The sequence below is a fragment of the Anas platyrhynchos genome, chromosome 2, assembly GCF_047663525.1.
Source record: "Anas platyrhynchos isolate ZD024472 breed Pekin duck chromosome 2, IASCAAS_PekinDuck_T2T, whole genome shotgun sequence".
Lineage (NCBI taxonomy): Eukaryota > Metazoa > Chordata > Aves > Anseriformes > Anatidae > Anas > Anas platyrhynchos.
This window is the reverse complement of record NC_092588.1, coordinates 40,502,791-40,525,526: the sequence shown is the minus strand read 5'-3', so window position 1 is coordinate 40,525,526 and position 22,736 is coordinate 40,502,791. Positions and strand designations below refer to the sequence as shown.

Below are 22,736 nucleotides of genomic sequence, written 5' to 3'. Positions count from 1 at the left end.
CAAACCCATTAAATATTTTGTATTAGTTTCTTGTTTCACTAACTAAATTATAATGACAATAGGTTTCAAATCTTTTTTTTTTTTCCTGTGGGTGTTATTTTTTGTAGTGTGTCAGTTAATAAAGTGGTAAACTGGATTCTGTTCTCTACCTATAATGAATACAATTTAAAAATAAAACATTAATGGGTTTTGTGCTACAATGGGAGAAATAATTTCTGAATTTAATTCTAATTGAGGCATTTAGCATATCATTTGTGCATAGGTGGCCAGTGTGCTCTCATGATTTAAATAGCCTGGGCAGGAGGAATCCTATGATATCAGGCTACTGAATCGTTATTGATCCCAGCCCATTACATTTAATAGACACTACGTCTGCATGCTCTATACCACCCAGTGGATGTTTCAAGGTGCAGAGGAATTCTCTGTTTCTCACATAACTGAGTTCAAAGCGTGAACTGAATCCTCTCTCAATGTAGCTTTCCCAGCAATAGTTCTCCATTTCACTTTCCAGCAGGCATTGGAGGCCTCTGGAGTTCCAGAGGTCTGCAAAGGCCCTCCTGGTGTCCCTGCAAAATAATGCTGGATCCAGCAACCTTGTGGCCCTGTCAGAGAGTGGCCAAGGGAGTGATCAGAAACATCCTGCAGCTGCTGGGCACTGGGACCATGAGGTCTTTGGGACTCACATGTGACAGCAACCCCTCTGACAACTTCTGCAAGGCTGCTGTATGTCCCAGGTGGTGCAGACAGCCAGGTGACTCACAACAGATTTCCTGATTTGCTGCAGATTTCAGTCCGTGAAATTAAATAAAGTAGCCCCAGTCTGACCTATCTTATGCCCTGTTAAGACCTGTGGTATCTCAGGGGCTGCTTTGTGAACCATGCTGTTATCCCCTTCCCAAGGACAAGCAAAGGGCTGAGTGTAGCCCTCCTTCAGCCATCTGCTGCCACCCCTGCACCAAAGCCTTCAGAAAGCTTATGCAACTTCAGGCTGTTCTCAGGTTTTAACAAGTGCCTTCAGTGCTCTCGTATTCTCTTTCCTGCTCTGTGGTAAGATGTGTTGAGTGGTTAATTGTGACTGGAATGGTGGCATGCCATAGATAGCAAAGAGCTGTTCGTGTGCCATCTAGTTAAATAAGATCCTTCTCAGGTCTCTCATGCCACAAAAAGGCATCCACAGATCATTTTAAACTTCTAGGTTAGTCACTCTTGGTAATGAACCTTAATAAACAAGACACAAGACATCCTTAAGCCACACACACACACACACACACACACACACAAAAAAAAAAAAAAAAAAAAAAAAGAGAGAGAGAGAGAGCTCTAGTGATCTTGATTCTGAACCTAAGTAGCATTTACTGTCTGGGTGTTGGTAGCAGCTTGTCATCTCTATTACTTAAAGCACAGAGCATAACTGCTTCCTTCAGTAACTGGGGTTTTTGCTGGTTTTGCTCAGCAGAAGGAAAAAAAAAAAAAAAAGGCAAAAAAAAAAAAAAAAGCAATGCAAGTCCAAGGCAACAGCAAACTGAAAATTGCTCCCCATATCATTTTTTCAGATCCAGTGAAGTCCCAGCAGACCTTGTAAGCATGCCATGAGAGCCATACTTTCATCTACAGGTTTTTAATCAGGTGTTTTCACCTCCAAGCACAATAGACACTAAAACGGCAGTATAAAGTGACTTTTCTAGATGATTAATATTTTATATCTTTTTCTTGGCATTTCCTTCAAAACATATCTTTTTACTTTCCTTTCCTACGGAGTCGGTTTTGTTCTAAAGAGCTGTCTCAGAAACACCAGAAAGTGTCTGGAATGGTGAATTCAGCAGGAAAGAAATCGGGTTACAATCATCTCCTCAAGAAAAAGTCCAGGGTGTTCTCTATTTCTGTTGTGTTTTCTGCAGACTTTGAATTACACTTTCCTTGACAATGGGGATAGCAGCAAAGCTGGGACAGCAAGTTGGAAGGAATGCATTATGTAGGCGTATGCGTGGCTAACTTCTTCCCCACACCTGTTTCTGGGTGTTTCTGCTTTCAGCTACTGCTGTGCCATTCCTTGAGACTCGGAGCAGCATAAACAAGGGCAGAATCAGGCCCATGCCTTCGCAGTAGCACATCGTGTGGCAGCATGCTGCCTTTGGAACCAGATGGGCGTTCTGAGCAGGGCATAATGGATTGCAATTGAATTGATATTTTAAGCTAACAAATGTTTAGATCAGAGATGCTCACAACAGAGGCACTTTACAATACAGAGCTGATTGCAGCATGGCAGAAAGCAGCTAAACGCTGTAATGAGGAAGGTGGTGTCAGCATTTCACTACTAAATTTCAATTTTCAATGACTTTGAGCAGCTGTACAAATGAATTTTAGCTGAGGCTTGAATAAGGACACAGGCAAAGACCCAGAGCATTCCAAAAAGAGATCCCAATTCACCTCTGTGTGAAAAACCTTAAATGTCAAAGAGTAGGAAAATACAAACAGGGTCCAGTGATTGTTCCTGAAGCTGTGACATAAATGAGATGATGAGAATGGGTGGAGCTTTGAAAAAGCTCTCCTGAAAAGATCAGCTGGATGTAACATATAGAGCAATAAATGAGCTCTAGAAAAACACACCAGCCATACCTCAGCTACATGAAATTTGAAGAACTGGGCTGCAAGTAAAATAAACAGTGGTACAGCCACAAGTGTGTTTTGAGAAACACAGGCTTTAAACCACTAGCCTGTGGTTCATGACACAGATATTCCTGTGTTCATAAAGTATCACTGAGGCCAAGCAACCAATAAGAATGATCAAGGACTGAATAATCTTAGTAATACTAATGATATTCAGAATTGTAACAGTCAATGATCAAAATCCAATGATTCTGAAGGTATTTCCATGTTTACGTCTTTCAGAGTTCAAAGTTTCTAGTGGGAAAAAAGAAAGAAAAAGAAAAAAAAAAAAAAAAAAGAAAAGAAAAAGGAAAAAAAATAATCCATTTTCTTCATGGCAAGATATTCCTGAACTGTTAATCTCAAACTTCTCAGTGAAGTGCCTTTTATCAGTTAACACAAATGAAATAGGTGGTGTGCAGGTCCAATCCATATGACTTGTGTTCATCCATTACTACATTTGGGGAATTTGGGGAATTCTTCTGCTTTAAAGGCTTTTTTTTTTTTTTTTTTTTTTTTTCTCCTACTAGGGAATAGTCAGCAGGATCAAATCTTCCAGATCATACAGTCAGAAGTATTTAAACTGGCTCTACAGAACGAATTAGGAAAATTAGACTTTTAAAAATATCTCCCATTTCAACAGTCTGTATACACTGTGAACTGATTTCAAGATATAATGCTAACTAGAGAGTTCTTTATTCAGACTTAAAGCAGAAGAGACAAATTTCTGCATACAGAGAGGTTAAAAGTAGAATTGCAAGATATTGTAGAAGATGGTTAGACAACTGTCCTAACATGAGTAATTTGTAGAACAGAGTTCTCAACTTGGAAACAATTTCAGTTAGAGACTTGCACACATTTTTCTACATACGAGCTATACCTGCCATGAAATAAAATAGCCCTGCTGGCAAGACTGCAGAAAGATGGTTCTCAGATACAAAATTCCTTGTCCCAGAAACTGTATAGAAAACTTTGCCAAATGTCTTCACTTCCAAGCCTGGGAGAAGCTAAAGATACGGGGAAAGCTGGAATATAATGAAGATAACACCAGATTTTAAGATCAGGTCTTTGGGATGCTATTCCTGTTTCTTCTAGTAACATACCACTAACCCAACATTTTGACAAACACTTTTAAAATTGGGTATCTAAAGTTAGGAAAAGGGATCCATAGTTACGCGTGTAAATAGGTAATGTGCTTTTCAAATGAATAAGCACTTAAAACTTTCAAAAAAAGTTTGCAGTTTTGTGTTTGCATATATTTTATACCTATAGATGAATTGTCAAAGTATCTGTTAACTCAGATTACAGCCTGTCCCATAAGGGAACTGAAATCATAAAATCTTGAAAGAAATGAAATTATTTGTGAGTCTTTTTAAAATATCCTAAGAAATCATGATTATCTTGTGACGTTGTGTCTGATGATAATCCAGTAACAAGGTATTTTGCAACCTAGAATATTGCTTTGACTCTGTTAATATGTGCCATAAAATCATTACTGGATTTTGAATACATATATATATATTAAAAAATAGAGTTGTATGAAGCACAGATTTTCTTTAATTTTTACTTTTCTTTTGAAGTTTATTGTGTCCATCAGATTTTTAACTTGCATGTAAGTAGGTCTACATTTTTGTTGTTTGGTAAGATGGCCAAGAGGAACAAAATCTTTCCTTAGGGGTAGTATTAATTAACTAACTAATATTTAGTTTTTGATTGCTTCCTCTGTAAGGACATAAAGACATACATACAAGTTCATTAGCACCTTGCCAGTGAATGCTAAAATGTTTATTAGTTTTTCACAGTGACTGTTTGATGCTGGCTCCAGTTAAATACTGCTGCCCAAAAAATCATTCTCTGGTTTATCAATCTACAGTGACAAACCCTATTTTCTCCTTCTCCTTGTCCTCCCTTCCACTCTCCCTCCCAAACCTCCTTTCCCTCCCTGCCATTTGCAGAAGATGCTGCTTTTAAAGGCAATATCATAAATTTTGAAGCAAAGGGAGGTGACTTTTACAAACAGATAACCTGTTTGAAAAGCACCTGTCAAAACCAAATGCTTTAGCTACTGAGTACTTTTGTATACAATCATTAAAATATATTGAGCCCTCCAAAGCCATTACAGGGACTGTCATGCTATAAATCACAGTGTGTTTTTTCATGACCTGTCCTAACAGTTAAGGAAATGTTGGGTGTTAGACTAGAAGTGATCTCTCTGGGCCAGTCAGGATCCAGTCCTGCAACAAAACACAAAGAAGCAAATGAAACAATGCCTAGCTATAAAACACAAAAGTGTAATAAACAAAAATAATAAATATGCCATCTATCTGTGTCCAAAGTGTGGGAAGAACAGGCAAACTGCCCAGAATGGGGCATGTATTTATGTATGGAGGGACTCAGGACTGAGATCAGAGACTTCTTGATAAGGCACCAAATCCTTGTCCTCCTGCCAGGGCATTGGCATTTACACCGCAGGTGCTCACCTGTTCCAGGAGTATGGGTCCCTGAGGACTTCAGAAGCATGAATGCCCCACAAATGATTGCACAACTGAAGAGTTATTAAGACGGAATACCAGCCTCATTTCAGATTGGCTGGCACAGAGAGCAACAGTCAGCAGAGAACACAAGCCCCCGGGCAAGTCCTTGGGGTGCTGACAACCTGCTCCACGGTGCTTTTGCTGCTGTTCTGCAGGGTGACTCGGCTGGTACCCCTGTGTGCCGCAGTCTCAGCAAACCCCACAGCACACTGCAGTTCCCGTGGTGTCAGCACTGCTTCAACCATCCCAAAGTCTGAAGACAGCAAATTGTTTTCATTTAATTTGTTCCCCCACCCAGGGCTGTTACATTCTGAGTGAAATCCTGATCAAATTGCAGTCAGTGACAATAATTCCACTGACATTTTGGGGGGCAAGTAATCACCTTCTGTCTTCTCTCTTTATGTGTGGATCTTAGCAGATCACAGAAAAGTCCTAAAAGTTATTCAGACTTGGCAGAAGTCTGCATCCATCTCTGCAGACTCTACATTTCCTTTAAGCAATTGCAAAGAAAAAAAGTTATGTTCATGATCATAAATTGTTCTAGCCAGAGTGTTTCCATGTCCCAGTAAACTTCAGGGTGTCACCCAGGGAATACAAATTAAAACTGACTGCAACAGTTGGCTCTATATTTTGTTGTCAGAGAGTAGCATTCATTTTCTTCAGTGCCTGGTTTCTGTTGCATTTCTGCTTAAGAGAAAAAGAACAAAAGGAGGTAAGGAAGCAAATCGAGAGAGCATGGAGTAAAAGCTAAAATATGCTAAAATTATACTTTCTTGTTGCCATGAAGTTCTATAACCCAAGGATACTGAAAAATGAGATCAAAAATAGCAGAAATATATTGTTCTGTGAGGGGAAGAAAGAGGCCAGCAGGTAAAGGTAGTGGCCAGCCGAGTGCAAGTTCATAATTGACCCACCAAACATGAACTTTGTATTTCAATTCTCATCGTCATACAAGCTAGACTCAAAGCTGTTCTGAGACGTAGGACTAAGTCCTTCCACAACATTACACTGAAAAAAGACTCCTGGACCGTATCTTCCTTTCCAGCCAAAGCAGCTTCCTGGAATGCCTGCAGCACCAGCACCATGAGCCCTCATAGTGGCCTGCAGAAGCATGGCCTTCACCCTTGCTTAGTACTGCCCACAGAGGTCACCTCCAGCCAAACCCCTGGGATAACTCGTGTTGCAAGACCTGTAGGTGTTGCAGGCAGTCTCTCCTACCACATATGTCAGTGGCAAAACTTATGTGGGCCCTGGTGAGCAGATCTGTGTCCTGCAGGAGACAAGCCTTGATCTTGTTTGCTGTCCTGTCTCCCCAGCACCAGTGCCTGGCACAGGGTAGGTCCAAGGGAACTCTACAAAGAGGTCACATTAACAGTTTGGGTTCAGCTTCGGTTCTTGATAAACAATGGTTTGCACTGCTCTTGGCTCATGTTTGGGTGCAGTTTGGCTCAGTGCGTTTGAATTATGCTTCTCGGGCATCATCCACTGTCACGCAGTTAATGGGAGTGATTATTTCAAATGTATGCTGGTAGAACATGCCAGTGCTTTCAAACATCATTGCTCATGTGGCTCAGGTGCTTCTTCTGACTTGTATATTAAATGAGATTATGTTTGTTTTGGCTTGTTGTGTTTTCTGCCAGAATTCAAGCTATCTCCAATGAGCCTGTTTTAGCAACATTCTCCTTTTTGTTGTTTGCTTGGATGTGGTCTTGGTCTTATCCCACTGATTTCAGCTAGCTTTTTATTCACACCTTCTTATAGACACTGCTCTGCATAACCAACTCTTTATAAGTTGGAGTTTTATTCAAGAACATGAATAGTTAGGTCAGCAAAAGGGAAAACTTTGTCTTAAACTAACTATCCCTCAGACAGATGTGAAAGAATAGATTGCCTGAAATCAGCATTACAACAAATGGAGAGGTGTCAGCTGCTTCTATGTGCTCCCTAGATTCTCATATGAAGGAAATATTGGAAGCTGCTCCAAAAAAAAAAAAATGGGGGGGGGGGGGTTGATTTATTTATTTATTTTAATTGGGAACATCAAATGTCAACAGTATCCTGCTTACACAATTCTGATACAATTTATGGCCAAGTACTGTTATCCCTACCATCAACTGCCATGGGAGCTGCCTGAACAATGAGTCTTTATTATGTGTGGAGCATTTCATACCATCTGTGTCCCAGAACACTTTACAGAGACAGATAAAACAGTCTGAGTAAATAACAGCAGAGAATAAATAAATTTAAAAGGTTTAGGCAAAGGAAAGCAGAAATAATTCAAACTCTTAGTCAGACATGCAGCACAAAGCACGGCAGTAAATGATGCCATGTATTTCTTTTGAAAATACCAAGAAATTAGAACAGCTTTTTGCATTTACTCTCTAAAATACCAACGTGACTGCTCAAGAAAGCTAAAGAGAAGTAATGTCATAAACAAGCAGTCTGGAGTCAAAGAGAGGCAGCCACACAGTGTTAAGCCTTCAGTTCAGGAGATCACAAATCCTGGTGTAACAAGATACTTAAACTGGCCCATGTGATTAGAGTTGTTCAACTGTAGAAAACTGGGCATGTATATAAAAAATTTACTGAACTGTGAAGATAATACTAAGGAAACTGCATGTTAAGGGTAGAATTAATCTCACAGAACTTTAGTTCTCTTTTAAAGTTAGCTGTCCCATTTAAGCTACTCTTGTAGCCAGTTAAGAAAGACAGGTGAGATGGTTTGCCCTTCAGACATGCTCACTTCTCTCCACTAACTAGAATCAGAGCCCAGGTAATTAGTTTATTTTCAGTGTCTGACTTTAAGATGACTAAACCCCAGAGAAGCAGTCACACATTCACTTGTTCTACGTCTTTCACTGCAAGGTAGCTCTTTGAAAAATCTGTGGCTTAGAGAGCTTTCCTGTGGCTTTGTGTTCATACCAGGAGTTTTTATTACTTTGTCTGAGAAATCTTGAATCCTATAATGCTAAAATGCTAAAAGTTAGGTTAGCATGAATATTGAAGTAGGATGTCACACTTCAGAAACTTGTGGTTGAACTCACAGCAGTTGTGTGTCAAGCCTGGAGGAATGAGAGACTACAAATGTTTGTGGCTTAATATTTCCACAGGTCATGTACTGAGTTATAATATCTAGGTTGCCCTCAAAAATGACAGAGTGCTGCTGTCTGTAGCAGGAACAGCTTGTTCCACCTGCAACAAGATCAGCCTTGCAGCCTTGTACAGAAGGTGGTCCGATATGTTACCTTGGGAGTGCCCTTGTACAACTGGTTTGTCTAATTCATATTGGCAGACACAATCTGAATTCAGTGAATCATGAGATACACAAGATTTCATCAGTGAGACCGTCTGGATAGAGCACAGGAACACTGGCATACATGAGCTGTTTCAGAGAGCTGTTAGGGAGAAATGTTCAGTGGCCAGTTAAACTGCTTGCTTGCAAGTGCCTCTATTACAAACACTGTATTGTTTTCGATCTGGAAGGGGCATGCATAAGAACATAGTTTTTCTAGGGATGGAATATGAAATATCTGGCCCATTCTTAGAGCCTGCTTTACCTGGTTCTCAGACAGACACATGCAGATTCTGCACTATGTGTTGCGGTTCTTGCTTTACTAATTATAAAAGCCTCTTGTATACTGTAGATGTATCTTCACTGTCTCAGGGATCTTAATAGGGAGTGAATGGCAAAACACAAACATTACACTGTGTCAGCATAAACAAAGCCACAATTATATCAAAGGTCCTACAGGCATTGCTCATTTGTACTAATAATTCTTGCTTTGCAATCAAGCAGCACAAGATGCCAAATTAATTGTTTTAAACACTTTCCACCACTTGGCACTTATTTTGGACTGAAAATGGGGAAACAAGGAGAGGACCAAAGAGAAGGGAAAAGAAATTCTTTCACCATCAAATAAGCAAGGCATATGATAGAAGTGGATTTAGAAGACAAAAAGCCCTGAAGAGACTTTTGGAGGTCTCACTAGTTTGCTTAATGGGGAACCGTCCAAAATTAAATATCTGAGAAGCTGGAGGCGGAACAACTTAAGGTACAGTGTGCACACAGAAACATTGCTGTATTAACTGCTGGAAGAAGCATAAATTATGCATTTCTGATGTGTCTCTATAGGCCCTGTAACCTTTTTTGCCCCTTAGGGTGCTCGTTATCTGCAGGAGCAATTAACAGATAGTATCTAGCAGCTAGTGTGATTTCTTACCTTTAGAGTGATTTCAAATCAAATAAAAAGGAGGCTAATAGGGCCAAGGAGACCTGAGCTGTGAAGTTGTTTCTGATGTATGTTGGATAGAAATAATAAGTAAATTGAAGGTACACGCTGCCAGGAAACCTAGATTATGTCTAACTAGTTTTGCTTGCTGAATCTTTTATATTTCTGACAGATGTTATTGTTACTGTGAGACAGTATGCAAGTGATACAAATAATGGAAAAAACATTCATTAAGTAATTCTGAAAGGACATGTTTAAATTGTCTTACTTCAGCAACTGCAAGCTGATTATTCAAAAGACCTGATTTTTGCACTACCAAATAAAAATTAAAGACAAGGAAAAAACAAACAAACAAACAAACAAAAAACACATGTAGAACTGGTCTTCTTAGAAAAAGAAGTTCTGGTGACTAGAAATATACTTAATTCCTAAAACTGAGTGGAAAATTTTCAACATTTAAGACATCTGAATAGCTTAGAAAAAAAAAAAAAAGTGCAAACTACAAAATTATAAATTAAATTTGTACAAAACTAATTATCCTATATCATTAAAAATCTAAATGAAATATTTCTTAGCTGAAAAATCAGATTATTAAATACAAATCAGTATAAATTATGATACCTCTTGAGCTCTCTAATACATTTTCTCTAATACTTTATGTGATACCCCATCATTTTTTAGTGGTAATGTACATTAGTTTCAATTCTTTCCTAGTGCATGAAAATTGTACTGAATGCTACTGCCTTATATGCACTGAAATACACTGTAAAAGACACATAATTTTAAAATAAATGTAAATAAATCATTTTTGAGGGGGTCAAAAAAAAAAAAACAAACCAAACCAAACCAAACCAAAAAAAAAAATATATATATATGCCAAAATGTTAATTACTGTCATATCACTTTAGCCTATTGTTGTGGGCTAATCCAGCAGGCAGCTCAGCACCACACAGCCTTCATTCACTCTCCATCCAAAGTGGGAGAAAACTCTATTACAACCAAAGCCAGGACACCCATTTGAGCCATTATTCTCCAATGCCACTTTTTTACTATCTTTGCCATATAGTGAGTTTGGGAGTTGGATTTTTATAGGTTCCTACACCATGCAGAATTTTCTGATTTCATTTAGGATCCAGGCAAAGTCAGAGAACTGGCTGCTGCAATCCTGAACAAAACTGAAGCTTTGCATCTCAAGTTCTTGGTGCTGGGGATGTTTTTCTCCTATGAACTTCAAAGCATTGAACATTTGAAAAAAAAAAATGCTTGCCAAAAGCCTTGATTTTCTTGTAGTTTTCTGATGATTTGTTAATGAACTTCATCAAATTCAAGACTCTATATTTTATTATGTTTAAAATAAAAAAATAATTCATGTGACTGGAAGTATCAACTCTCTGAAATAATTTAACTGAATTTGGGAATAGGATAAGAAACTGTCAGGGAAAAGTCTTGGACTCATTCAGTTCACCAGGAGTTTGTCATTACTCATGTTGTGGCCAGGATTTCACTTCCAGGAAAAGCAAAACCAGGTAAGAAAGGAGGTGTGTAGAAACATGCATTTATTTTTCTCAAAATAATTAAAATAGCTATTGATCCTTAAAAGTAGGTTTAAATTATGATTAAAAACACAATTTCATCTTGCATATAGAAACAACGGCAGCTTTTTTTTTCTTCTTCCTTTTTTTTTCCTTTTTTTTTTTTTTTATGAGTCAAATGATACAGAGCTTTCAGAAGCAGAAAAGAAAAGGATAATATTCAGCTTCCAAAGAAGGGAAATATTTTGGCTGACAAAGCAGAGGCAGCTTGGTTAGCATTTAGGACAACAAAGACAGTCATCTAATTCTGCTTGTTGCTGTCCTCCTCTACAAGAGATAGAGAAAGTAGACCAGGAAAGAGGGCAGTCATAAGGTCACAACTTTGATCTTGGAGGATTTCAATTATTCAGGTATTGATTAGGATGACAATTATACAAAAGCTGTAGAGAGGAACACATTTATAAAGGTTGCCCAGAATTGCTTTCTTTAGCCATTTGTTGAGGTGACTGCATAATGAGAGCTTATTTTAAAATGTGCCTTAATAGATGTGACAGCTGTGATAAATAAGCAGAATTCAGGAAAGAGCAAGACCTTTCTAGAAGTGTCTAAAAATCTGCCTTGTGGTGAGGAAACACAATATTGTTTCCCCATCACAAAAATGTAAACTACTTCCAGAAACTCCTGTTAGCTCACAAATTATTAGAGATGACCATACTCCTTCTCATGGTATTGTCTCTTCCCTACATTAGCACAGAATAGGTCTCTGTGCTCACCAAATTCCCTAAAAAGTTAGATCTTAATCAAGAATATACTACCAACACAAAGAGCCATGTATTTCGCGTGTGTGTGTACGAATACTTACTTATTCATCCACCTAATAATATTGGAAGGATTTTTTGGGACTGATGCCTTGCATTTTGTCCCTGATGCATTTACAGTCTGGCCAGGACAATGTGTGATTATGCACTGCACCGAGATAAATATTTTGATCTGGCTTTTTGCCACTGTATGAACTTTCTGACTCCAAAGTGGGTGATCCTGTGAAAAGTCCACATGTGTAAGGTACCTTTGATTCTCATTGTAGTTCCATAATCAGATGGAACATCCTCAAAAATTGCCACAATGGCAGTTTAAATTTCCTGTGCAGTATAGATTTAAACACATTGTTCCATAGTCAGTGCCAAATAGGTCAGTAGAAGTGAAATCTTACTCAGTCAGAATATGATCCACCCCTACTATTGAACTGTTTACTCATCATACACGAACAGCATTTCTTAGTTACCGCAACAAAGGTTTTTTCCAGGAGTTTCATTAAGCTGAGGAGTGCTTCTGGGACAAGGATTCTGGACCACATTTACAATTAAGACCATATCATTTTCTAATGCTTCAACACTGGCTTAATTTATAATTTATCATGGGATTTAATGCTTTTTTATTTCTTCATTTTTGAGAACTGGAATGTGAAAAAACAGGTATTGCCTTTAGCACTACTGTTTACCTAGCATCCCTGTGCCCCATTTTAGCCAAAGGTGATTCCTCTGCAATTAAAATGGGATTTCATCTATTTCCAGCCTCTTTCATGCTGCTCCTCTGACACAATGAGCAGTTGGTGTCCAGCTGGCTTAGTCGTGTCCAGAATCCTGAAATTCCAGCCTTTCCCTTAGCTCAGAGATGCTGCTTGTCAGCCGCTGCCTGTGCATATTCAGTCTGGGAGGGAAATCCCTGCAGAGGCTAGAGGTCTCTGGAGCATCAGCTCTATTTCGAGGAGCTTTAAAAGGTTTAAATTATTTTAAAGCCCAAGAATCGCCTGAAAATACATTGCCTGCACGAGTCAAAGTCGAAGCAAGGGAACTGTGAAGCATGATTTGCTGCTCCTGTAGGCCACAATGATTTTTGTGTCAAACAACCAGCCTCCACGTGCCTGTTAGAAGAAACAGCCCAGAAAAACCCTTCCAGGTGCTTTATGCACCGTAGAGAGCAGGAAAAGGACTATTCACCTGGCAGATCCCATTTTTCTTTCACTGTCAAAATGTGCAGGAAATCCTTCATGCCTTGCTTAGGCTTCGGTAAGACAAACTTGAAGAGAACAGGCAGTAAAACGTACCCGCGCTGGGCTGCTCTGGGGCTGAAACTCCCCCAGAGCAGCATTGCAGTGCCATCTAGTGAGAGCCACCAGGACTGGGAGCAGCTTGAGTATTAAAAGTTCGCCGTTTATAATTCTTGACCAGATCTGGCCCTGCTTCACTTTCACAGCTCCAGCTCCAGTATACGCAGCTGTGAACATCCTGAGAGAAAGTTTTAGAGAGTTCCCCTCAGGGGGAACGGTGCTTGGGTTGAACCCCCAGGGGGATGGATGGTGGCCCAGCTCCTTGCCAACCTCTGCAGTGCTGCAAAGCATCGGAGTTATACATGTACATGCCTCTGCCAAGTGCAGCTTTAGCTGTTCATCTGAAGAGCCTGAAGGAGGGAGAGGAAGTGTGGATGGCTCGAGCAGTTCAAAGCAGAGACTTCAGCATTTTAAACACTTCAGAGAGATCCCAGGAAAGCAAGGCTTGTTCTTGCAGGAAGAGATTTGGAAACCTTATGGTAGCTTCTGTGAGAAAAGCTGAGGGCTGAAAAGATGAAGCTGTGGATATGATCTGGAGATTGTAAATCAAAAAAAAAAAAAAAAGGAATTCAAACTTTCAAACTTCATCCTTCACATCTATGACAGTAAATACACTACCGGATACTGGCATTGAGAACAGTAAAAACAGACAGGTGAAAGGGATACTGAAAGCAACTGTATGCAGAGAATAACGAGCAGGAGGCTACAGCAAAGGAGTGCTCATATGTGCTTGCAGAGGTCGGGCTGCTTGCTCATCCCTGCTGGCTGCCTTAGCTTTCTTGCTGGGGCTGCTAATGCATGGCGTGCCTTTAATGCAGTCCCAAACTGCTAAAAGAAATCACAGCAAGGCAGATTTGTTATATTGCTTGGCAAAAACAACTCCACAAATAATAAATAGTCAAGGCATCAAAATTCATATCCATTTTTAGGAAAAGATATGCACACATTTATTACCAGTTTTAAATTCTTTGTAATATCAAATGTAGCTACATCCAAATCCAGAGGGAGTCCCCTGCAGAAAAAAAGGGAAATATATTGCATCAGTATTTCATTACACAGTCCACTGATCACAAAACACATCCACTCAAGGTTTACCCCAGAGTCCCTATGCAACGCGCTTCTCACTCTGAACAAATGCAAGCTCCAGAGTCTCAGAAAAGGGAGTTTAAACCACAGTCTTTCATTGTAGCATCTTGTACCCTGTAGATAATTAACACGCTTCACAAATCTCTGGTTAAAGTTTTGTTTTGTTTTGTTTTGTTTTAATCTTGCCTTGTCATCTAACGTGGGGATACTGCAAAAATGAAAATGCATTAATTGAGTTAATGATTTTGTGAACTGACATTCAGTATCTCCTGTATTTTCTGCCTTCCCTAAAAACTGCCTCGGCTATTGTCTGCCATATTTACTCATTTTGGAATATAGGAACCTCCAGCTTCTGTGTAACAAGCTCAGAGTAGCGGGTCTAGGAACAAGCTGTCAGGGTATCCCCTCAGCCCCAGAGGTATCATCTGGCCTATTTAAAGTTCTTTATATTCCCTTTATGGTGGTTATATGGGGAAAAGGAGTTGAGGAGGCAAGACTCAAGCAAGTTAAATTCTCTAAAAAATGCCCATTTTATTCATCAAAGTGCTAGTTTCTGAAATGGGCATGAGGAAAAAAAAGATTTTTATGATTCCATATATGACAGGTTTCATAAGTTAAGAGATCATCGTGCTTACCTTAATGGTAATGGACAGAGTAACGTACAAAGTCTGATCTCTGCACCCTGTGCAAAGTAGGTATTAAATGTGACTAAACTCAAAAGGTATTTTTCAAACACCCGCTTTACACAGCCATAAACCACTTCAAGAGGTGGAAAGCAATGAGAAATCAAGCTCCCAGTGATGAAGAGAGCAGTGGTATGCAGGGACACTACGCTATTCAGTGACAAAGTGGTTACAGTGCAATGCAAATTGTTCACTTTAAAATTGAAGCTGCCTGAAATGCTCTCACTCCTGGTTGCATAACAAACCCAAACTCAACTACTGATTGCTTTCCAGACTCAAGCACCATTCAGTTAAAACATCACTATTGTTCAGACTTTTGGGAAATTTGGATCAGTTTATGCTGTTAAATCAAGATTCTAGTTTTTTGGTTTGATTCGAACAGTTTGAATTTAGAACTGAGCAGAACATTTGTGTCAAATAAGTTAATAGATGAAAGCATCCTGTTTTCTCACAAATGTTCTACTACAGTTGCAGTTTCAACAGTGTGTCTTCCATGATATGTTGTCTCTTGAAACTGAAATTTGGAGTGTAACTTTGAGAACATAAATATGAAAAATTGAAATCAGAGACCGTACCATAACAGCCCTTATGGGAAACTTCTACAGAGTTGAGTAGCATTTAAGTAAGCAGGTTCTGTCAAGGTACATGTAGGAATATGTAACTTTCTTTACTTTTCTTTAATTAGTATTTTGCATTGAGGTAGTATTTATAAATAGTTGTTAAATTCGTCAAATTGTACTCTGCATTATTCAGACATACACTGAAAGTGAAAGGGAAAATGAAGGGTCTGGTTGCTATCAATGAAGATGAAAAACAGGTTCATAACCGGTCAGCTGCCTTGCCCATCTCACGGGGATGAGATTTAAGGAAGAACAAAAAAGAGTTCAGTGTTGAATTTGGGTATTTTATTGAAGTTCTTTCTGTGAGTGAAAGAGACCAAAGAAAGAAAGACTATAAAAGAGCATCAAGAAGATGTGGGTTGGTGGACAATGGAGAGCTGTATTTTTGGCAAAGCAGAGGCAGAGAAAGGAACAGAAGACAGTAGATGAGCTAATCATGATGACAGTTACAAGGAGGAATGTTGACAGGTCTTGCCCTTAACTAGAGGGTAAGCTCACTGGGGTGCGGAGCAGGATACTTTGGCTTTGTAGGTGATCTGTTTGGGACCTGAAGTCAATATAAGTAATAATTACACTGGCTTCCTGAAAAGGACTGCAAACCATATTACTGTCTGCTCTCTTGTCTGGTGGTTACATCTGGCTAGCACTGCAGGCCCGTTGGCCAGAACTTAATAGGATCTGGATGAAGGAACAAAAATGAAGAGCCACTTAGAGACTCAACGCTGTGAGAGCTGAAGAGCTCGGTGCACACTAAGTGGCTTGGAGTGCCTCCCCTATGGCTCGAGTACTGGCACAAGGGCAGCTATCCCAGTTTTTCACTTTTTTATTCAGCCTCAACAGGCTTAGGTTTCCCCTGGTCTTACCTTAGTAACACAAAAACACTTTGTAAGCAAAAGCTGGAGACATCATCCCTGTCCAGACACCTTCGAAGCAGAAGCTGTTGCTACATAACAAATGTGTCACAAATGTGAAGCTATTTCTTCACCTAACCTGCAGCAAGGGTTGTAGCAAGTGTCCATCCTTCTCTTTGCATTCCTAATCTTCCCTTTGTGGTACTTGTACATGTGTATCACGGTTTAAGGCAGCTGTAAGCCTAACAGGAGGCACTCCTCTGCACTTTCTTTATGTGAAGCCCTGCTGGCCTGCATACAGGAGAAGAAAGGACCAGGAAATGCCTCATGACTTATCATCCACCTAAAACAGCACGCTGGGATGCACCACCCTGGTCTCTTACAACTGATGCACAGCCTAGTGCCCTCTATCCCCTTTCACTAGACCACTTACTAAGCTTGTACAGGAGGTGCTGGTGCTATGAGGAAGTAAAGCTGGGAGCTATTTTTTGCACTAAATATGGGCAAAACAGGAGTTACATGCAAAAGTCTGCATCATGGATGGTGTGTGGGGTGAAATGCCAGATGACTGGGGAAGGGTTAGAAAAGACAATAGAGCAGGACCACTACATTTCAGTGTGATATGCAAAACATTGAGAAGCTGCAGGTCATCAGGTCATGCTCAGGAATGATAAAAATGAAAAATAAAAATAAATTAATAAATTAAAAAAAAAAAAAAAAAAAAAAAAAAAAACAACAGAATCTGAACTGGAAACATGTATGGACTGGAATCATGAATGCACCTGGGGAGAAAGTCAGAAGATGTAATCACTGAATCAAGAAATGACTAAAACATCACCATATTTTTTATTATTATTGTTTGCTTGTGTTTGTTTTTTTTTTTGTTTTTTTTTTGAAAGCCAGTGTCTGACAAGTACCAATCAACAGAAAGCAACAGTAAGGGCTGGGAAGCAGGAGATCAATGGGACAGAAACATTAAAGATTAGCTTTAAGCTGTCATGATGACAATGAAGCAAATGACAGGAGAGAACTTAAGAGGAAGAAAACCCTAAGAAGATTTCTGAAGGTTTTGCACATTGTAATGGTGAGCCATCCAAAATGAAAGGCCTGAAAAGCTGGAGGCTGATCAGAGGAAGGCAGACTGTGCACATAGAGAGATCTGTTCAGTACAAGACCAAGCGGTACAGCTGTTCAGCTGCAGCTAACCCAGCTCTGTTGAGACCAGGCACTTTCTTACAAAGCCAACAGAAAACACAGTGTCTGGGCACTGACAGGAGGATGAACCACTGCTGACCAAAGACCTTCCTTTTATTCCTTGTAGCTGCGCTCAAGCAACCTATGCTGAACCACTGGATTTACCATCTACAAAGGTGGTAGAGGATCCCTATGTTTATCATGCAAGTAGAGTTAAAACTTCTTCCATGCTGTGGAAAGAAATGTCTGAATATGAGTCAGGCAGAGAAGGGGATTTTGCCAGTGCTAGTGCTTGTTGCAATATTATTGGAACAGGTTGCCCAGGGAGATGGTGGAATCACCATTCCTGAGGGTGTTTAAGGAGAGGTTGGTTATCATATTTAAGGACATGGTCTAGTGGGTGACATTAGTGGTAGGGGGACAGTTGGACCAGATGATCTTGGAGGTCTTTTCCAACCTTAAAGATTCTACAATTCTAACTTAGGTTACAGTGCACCAAGCAGGAGAAGAGAAAAGAATGCCAAACTGAGCAGAGGAACATCAAATCTAGTTATGTAGAAGTAAGCATGAATCTCTTACTAGTTTTGTACATAAAAGTTTATAGGTTTGGTTGTCTTGAAGAAATGGGTGCAAAACCAAATGAAAAACACAGGTCTGAAATTCCCTCTCAGAATGGTTAGGAGAAGAAATAAACAACAATTCACAGAATCTCAGGCCAACTGAGGTTGGAGGGGACCTCTGGCAATCATCTAGTCCAAAGCTCTCACTCAAAGCAGAGCCATCACCTAGAGCTAGTTGCCCAGGACCAAGTGAAATGAATCAATTACATTATTAATTTTGGTACTAAAAGAGGATGCTTCAGCAGACTATTTTCTGTTATAATGACTGTCATACAGTGCCTGGGAATCTGTGCAATGTGACATTTTTACAATTTTTCCATGCAATTTTTCAGGAATTGAAAAATGAATGAGTGCTCCTAAACACTGCAGTTTGTTTAAGAAAACAAAATAAATCCTAGGTCATGATGATCTTGTTTTAGATTAATAGAGAAAAATGATTTATTTTTCTAAAATTTTTAACTTTCTTTATCATTCGCAAACAATGCCTGTTTGCTCTACCACAGCTTGGGCAACTGCAGCATCCTGGCATGGGAGTTTTACCCAGCTGAGCAGCTGAACTCCACTACAACCATGTTCTCACTCCTTCTTGTCAAAGGGAAAGGGAGAACAAAGAAAAGGGGCTCACAGGTTGAGATAAGGACAGGGAGATCACTCAACAATTATTGTCATGGGCAAAACAGATTCAAGATAGGGAGATTAACATAAATTGTTGCCTATTAGTAACAAACTAGAGATGTATAAAACTAAAAGCAAAATAAAAACACCTTCCCCCCATCCACTCTCTTCTACCTCCTCCCCTGGAGCAGCTCAGGAGAACGGGGAATGGGGGTTGTGGTCAGTCCCTGATGCTTTGTCTTCAAAGCGTCTTTCCTCCTTCTGAACTGACCTTGGGGTCTGCAGGGCTGGTTCTCACTCCTTGTTCTCCCAGCTGCTGTTGCACAGCAGGGTTTTTGTTGGTGTTGTTTCTATTTATTTATCTATTTATTTTGTGTTTGTGTGTGTTTTGTTTGTTTGTTTTTTCATTTCTTAAATCTGCTCCCACAGAGGCAAAACAACATCACTTATTGGATCAGCTTTGGCCAGCAGTGGGTCCCTTTGCAGCCAGCTGGAGCTGGCTCAGATCTTACATGGAGCAGCTGCTGGGATCTGCTCACAGAGACCACTCCTGCGGCTCCCCCAGCTACCAAAACCTTGCTGCATAAACACACTACACCTGGACAGGGGCAGCACTCCATTCTGATTCCAGAAATCATTACCAGAATGGGGCTTTAGAAATTGAAATAATTTTAATAGAATCACTGTACATTAAAGACAGAATTGAGCAAAAGATATAGTACATACGAACTTAATTTCATGAAGATTATTAAAAGATAGAGATGCTATGTCCAGTCCAATAAATACACTCATTTTGGGAAGTAAAATTTTCAGATAAGGAAAAACATTCACTTTCTCTGCTTTATTTCTGAGCCTTTATTACAAGTAACAACTGGAGCGAAAATTTATCTCTGCCTTCAGGTATCCGAGGGTTTTAATCTCTGTTGAAAAAAAAATAATAATAATTCTGGTAGGTCACTGCAATTTTTTTCTGTGCAGTCTCCAAAATAACTTGGCTATGTTGATTAGTGTTGCTATCATAAAAGTAAAAGGTTGGTTAGGAAATGTAGCTTTTCTGAGGTGTATGCTTATTTTACATTTAGGCATATAATTGGATAGTTATATTACAATATTAAACTGTGCAGTCAAGTTGGCCATTAAATCATCTTTCTCCTTATTTTTCCTTTCTGTTAACAAAAGAGTATTTTAAATAGATCTTCAATGTTTCTGTGCATGACAGAAAAATATTCATAACACATTTCTTCAACTTTGTTAGAAGTTTTACATGACTGTGATAAAATCCTACCATTATGGGTTGGCCCCAGCCAGCAGCCAAGCACCCACACAACCTATTGCTCATTCTCCCTTTTCCCCAGGTACATGGGGAGAAAAAAAAAAAAAAAAAAAAAAAAAAAAAAAAAAAAAGACAGAAAGAAAGAAAAAGAGAGAGAGAAAAAAAACTCCTGGGTTGAGATAAAGATAGCTTAATAACCGAAGGAAAGAGAAAAAATATATATAGTGCAGCAAAGGCAATCACCCACCAGCTCCCACAAGCAGACTGCTACCCAGCCAATCTCTGAGCAATGGCAGCCTTGTAAGCCCAATCCCCCACCTCCTTTTTGTAATGCCATTGATTATGCTTAACTTTTTAGAAGTTCATTTTTAGAGTGAAGCTGGCAACTTCGTATTTGTCTATGAACAACTCAAGTTCAAAGTTCAACAATAAGTAGACCTCAATGCGTTTAAGTGGCTTCCCTGTCCGTAGCTTTAAGGCAGCTTTGTTTTACTTTTCTTATGTGGGAAGCTGCCTTGCTACCTCAGTGCATCACCACAGCAATTAACCTGTACAGAATGCTGTCTAAATAATGCTTTTTCATGTTTGGTTCAGACTTCTGTGGTCTTCCATATTAATGTTTCTGTATTTCAGTCCTCTTTTGTCAGTTTTCACATTCTCCACATCTATATCTGTATCTATATCTATCTATACCTATCTATTTATCTATCTATATCAAATATATCTTTGTGTACCCACATGCAGGAAACAGGACCAGGGTGTGGTGTACTTGGGCATAGAATGTTCCCCCAGGCCACCAGTGCTCTCCCAGGCAAAGGCTTGACATAGCTGTGAAATTAGTACAGAGCCTGAGTCTATTTCCAGATGGCAGTTTGGATGAGACTGCAGAAAGGAGACTTTAGACATAGGAGTGCATGCAGCTCTTGGCCTATTTTATTCAGCAGTCTAGACATATTTCTGCACCATATCAAGGTATTTTCTTCTACTTCATTGCCTTCTATCCACCACCATTCTTGTTGTCCATTTTCTTGCCCCTTTGCATCACTCACTCTTGTCTTCTTATAGTTATATTGTGTAACCCCCAAATAAATCTTCTCTAAGGGCCTTCTGTCTCCCTGGAAACAGTGGGAACTGATGCTCGTTTTACTAGGGCAGCAGCATGCGCAGCCAGCAATGCCCACGTCTTACCTTCTTTGAGCAGGGACTATTCCAGAAAAAGAGAAATTTTGCAAAACTGAAATGGGGATATTCTGTGAAACTAAGTTAGGCACATTAAAAATATATTGTGATAAGATCAGAGGGGCTGGACACGCTCCTATTCCAGGGTCATTTGCCAGCAGGTGCCAACATGTAAGGTAGCAGCTCATCTCATCACCCTGATACCCAAACACACCTCATAAGAATATGATATCCCTTCATGGAGTGGACTGTCCCCTTGCTCTGCAGCTGCTAGCATATGACATTAGCTAGAAGAAAAATAGGGGGAAATGGCAACAGGCAGGTCCATACTGACACACACAGGTGCTGTCAAGGAGCCTGCACAGGACTCCCAAATTTCTGTGTAGGGTCAGTATGTGCAGGCAGTTAGCTGATCCCAGTGGGTTAACAACAGTGTGAGGGACAGCAGGAACACTGAGGCAACATTTCCTCCTTGGGACAGAATTAGAGGAATGGGGACAAGGATGCAGTGGTGCCAGAGGCCAGGAGAGGGAGTAGGAACCCATAGCAAAGGGAGCAGTGAAAAAACCCTCCACACCCTCTTCCTTGGTGGTGGGATTGATGGGTGCTCTCCAGGAATCAAAGCAGGGGTGGCACATGGCGAGAAGGAGGAAGCCATACCAGTGCTTGACTGGTTGCATGGTGCTCTCTGTGGGGCTAACAGGAACCCTGGCCACTGGTAGCATAGCCTGCCCAAGATGCTTCCCACAAGGGAAGAGTGTCCCTGCCCAGGACAGTGTATCCTTGCCTATCAGCTCAGGTCGGCAACTTGCTGCCTGCCATGACGTGCTGAAATGAGAAATATTTGATAAGTGAGTTTTCAGTGGCATCATCAAGCAGGCAGCAGCAAGTGGATTTAACACTTGGATTATGAATTATTGTGACCATTTTGTGAAGCGTTTTGTGGACAATCAGATATGTTTGTTTCTGTTTATGTGTATGTGTGTGAAACTGAGTGTATATACCTACTGGATTTTTCAACCTATAAATAGTTTATCCATGTCTATATTTTATATAAATACATGTGATTAATTATATGAATAACTAAATATATTTTTATCCAATCTTGTGATTCCCAAAACAGGCACCCTCCTGCAGAGTGTAATCAAAATGTCAACCATTTTTCCCACCTTTATAATGTGAAAATGGTGCAGACTGTGGATGTATGTAACTTATACTTCACTTCCTTACTTCTGTGTACTCTAGCTATGAAATAATATTTAGACACTTTCAGGCTTCAGGATAATGTAAATGATGTGATAACTTTTGAAAAATCAGACCAAGACTAATGAAAGAGCAACTTATTTGTTCATTTGTTTTGGTTTTGGTGTAAAACTGAACTGGCTTTGATAGGTTGATTTTTAAGCATTTAAAGTGAGTTGAAGCCTGTTTTTCAAGTTTCTAACTTGTTTTTCAAAATAAGTAGCATGTGGGTTTTTTATTTATTTATTTTAGTTGATGCTTTGCTTGTTTGTTTTTGTTTTTGTTTTTTTCAAATTTATTTCAAGCCTTGAAAAGTTCATGCATT

At 39.7% G+C, this 22,736-nt stretch overlaps 1 protein-coding gene and 1 long non-coding RNA gene across 3 annotated transcripts in view; one reads left to right on the top strand and one right to left on the bottom strand.

Moving 5' to 3' along the window:
• Nucleotides 1-22,736, top strand: part of XKR4 (XK related 4) — a 234,920-nt gene that overhangs the window by 154,245 nt on the left and 57,939 nt on the right. The window lies entirely within an intron of this gene.
• On the bottom strand, nt 10,951-15,080 carry LOC140001868 (uncharacterized). 2 transcript variants are annotated; one of them, XR_011807506.1, is made up of 3 exons: nt 14,770-15,080; nt 14,003-14,060; nt 10,951-13,580 (listed from the first exon to the last, which is right to left on the bottom strand). It is a non-coding gene; the product is annotated as an uncharacterized lncRNA (long non-coding RNA). The 2 variants fall into 2 exon arrangements; XR_011807507.1 differs by lacking the exon at nt 14,770-15,080 and adding an exon at nt 14,144-14,722.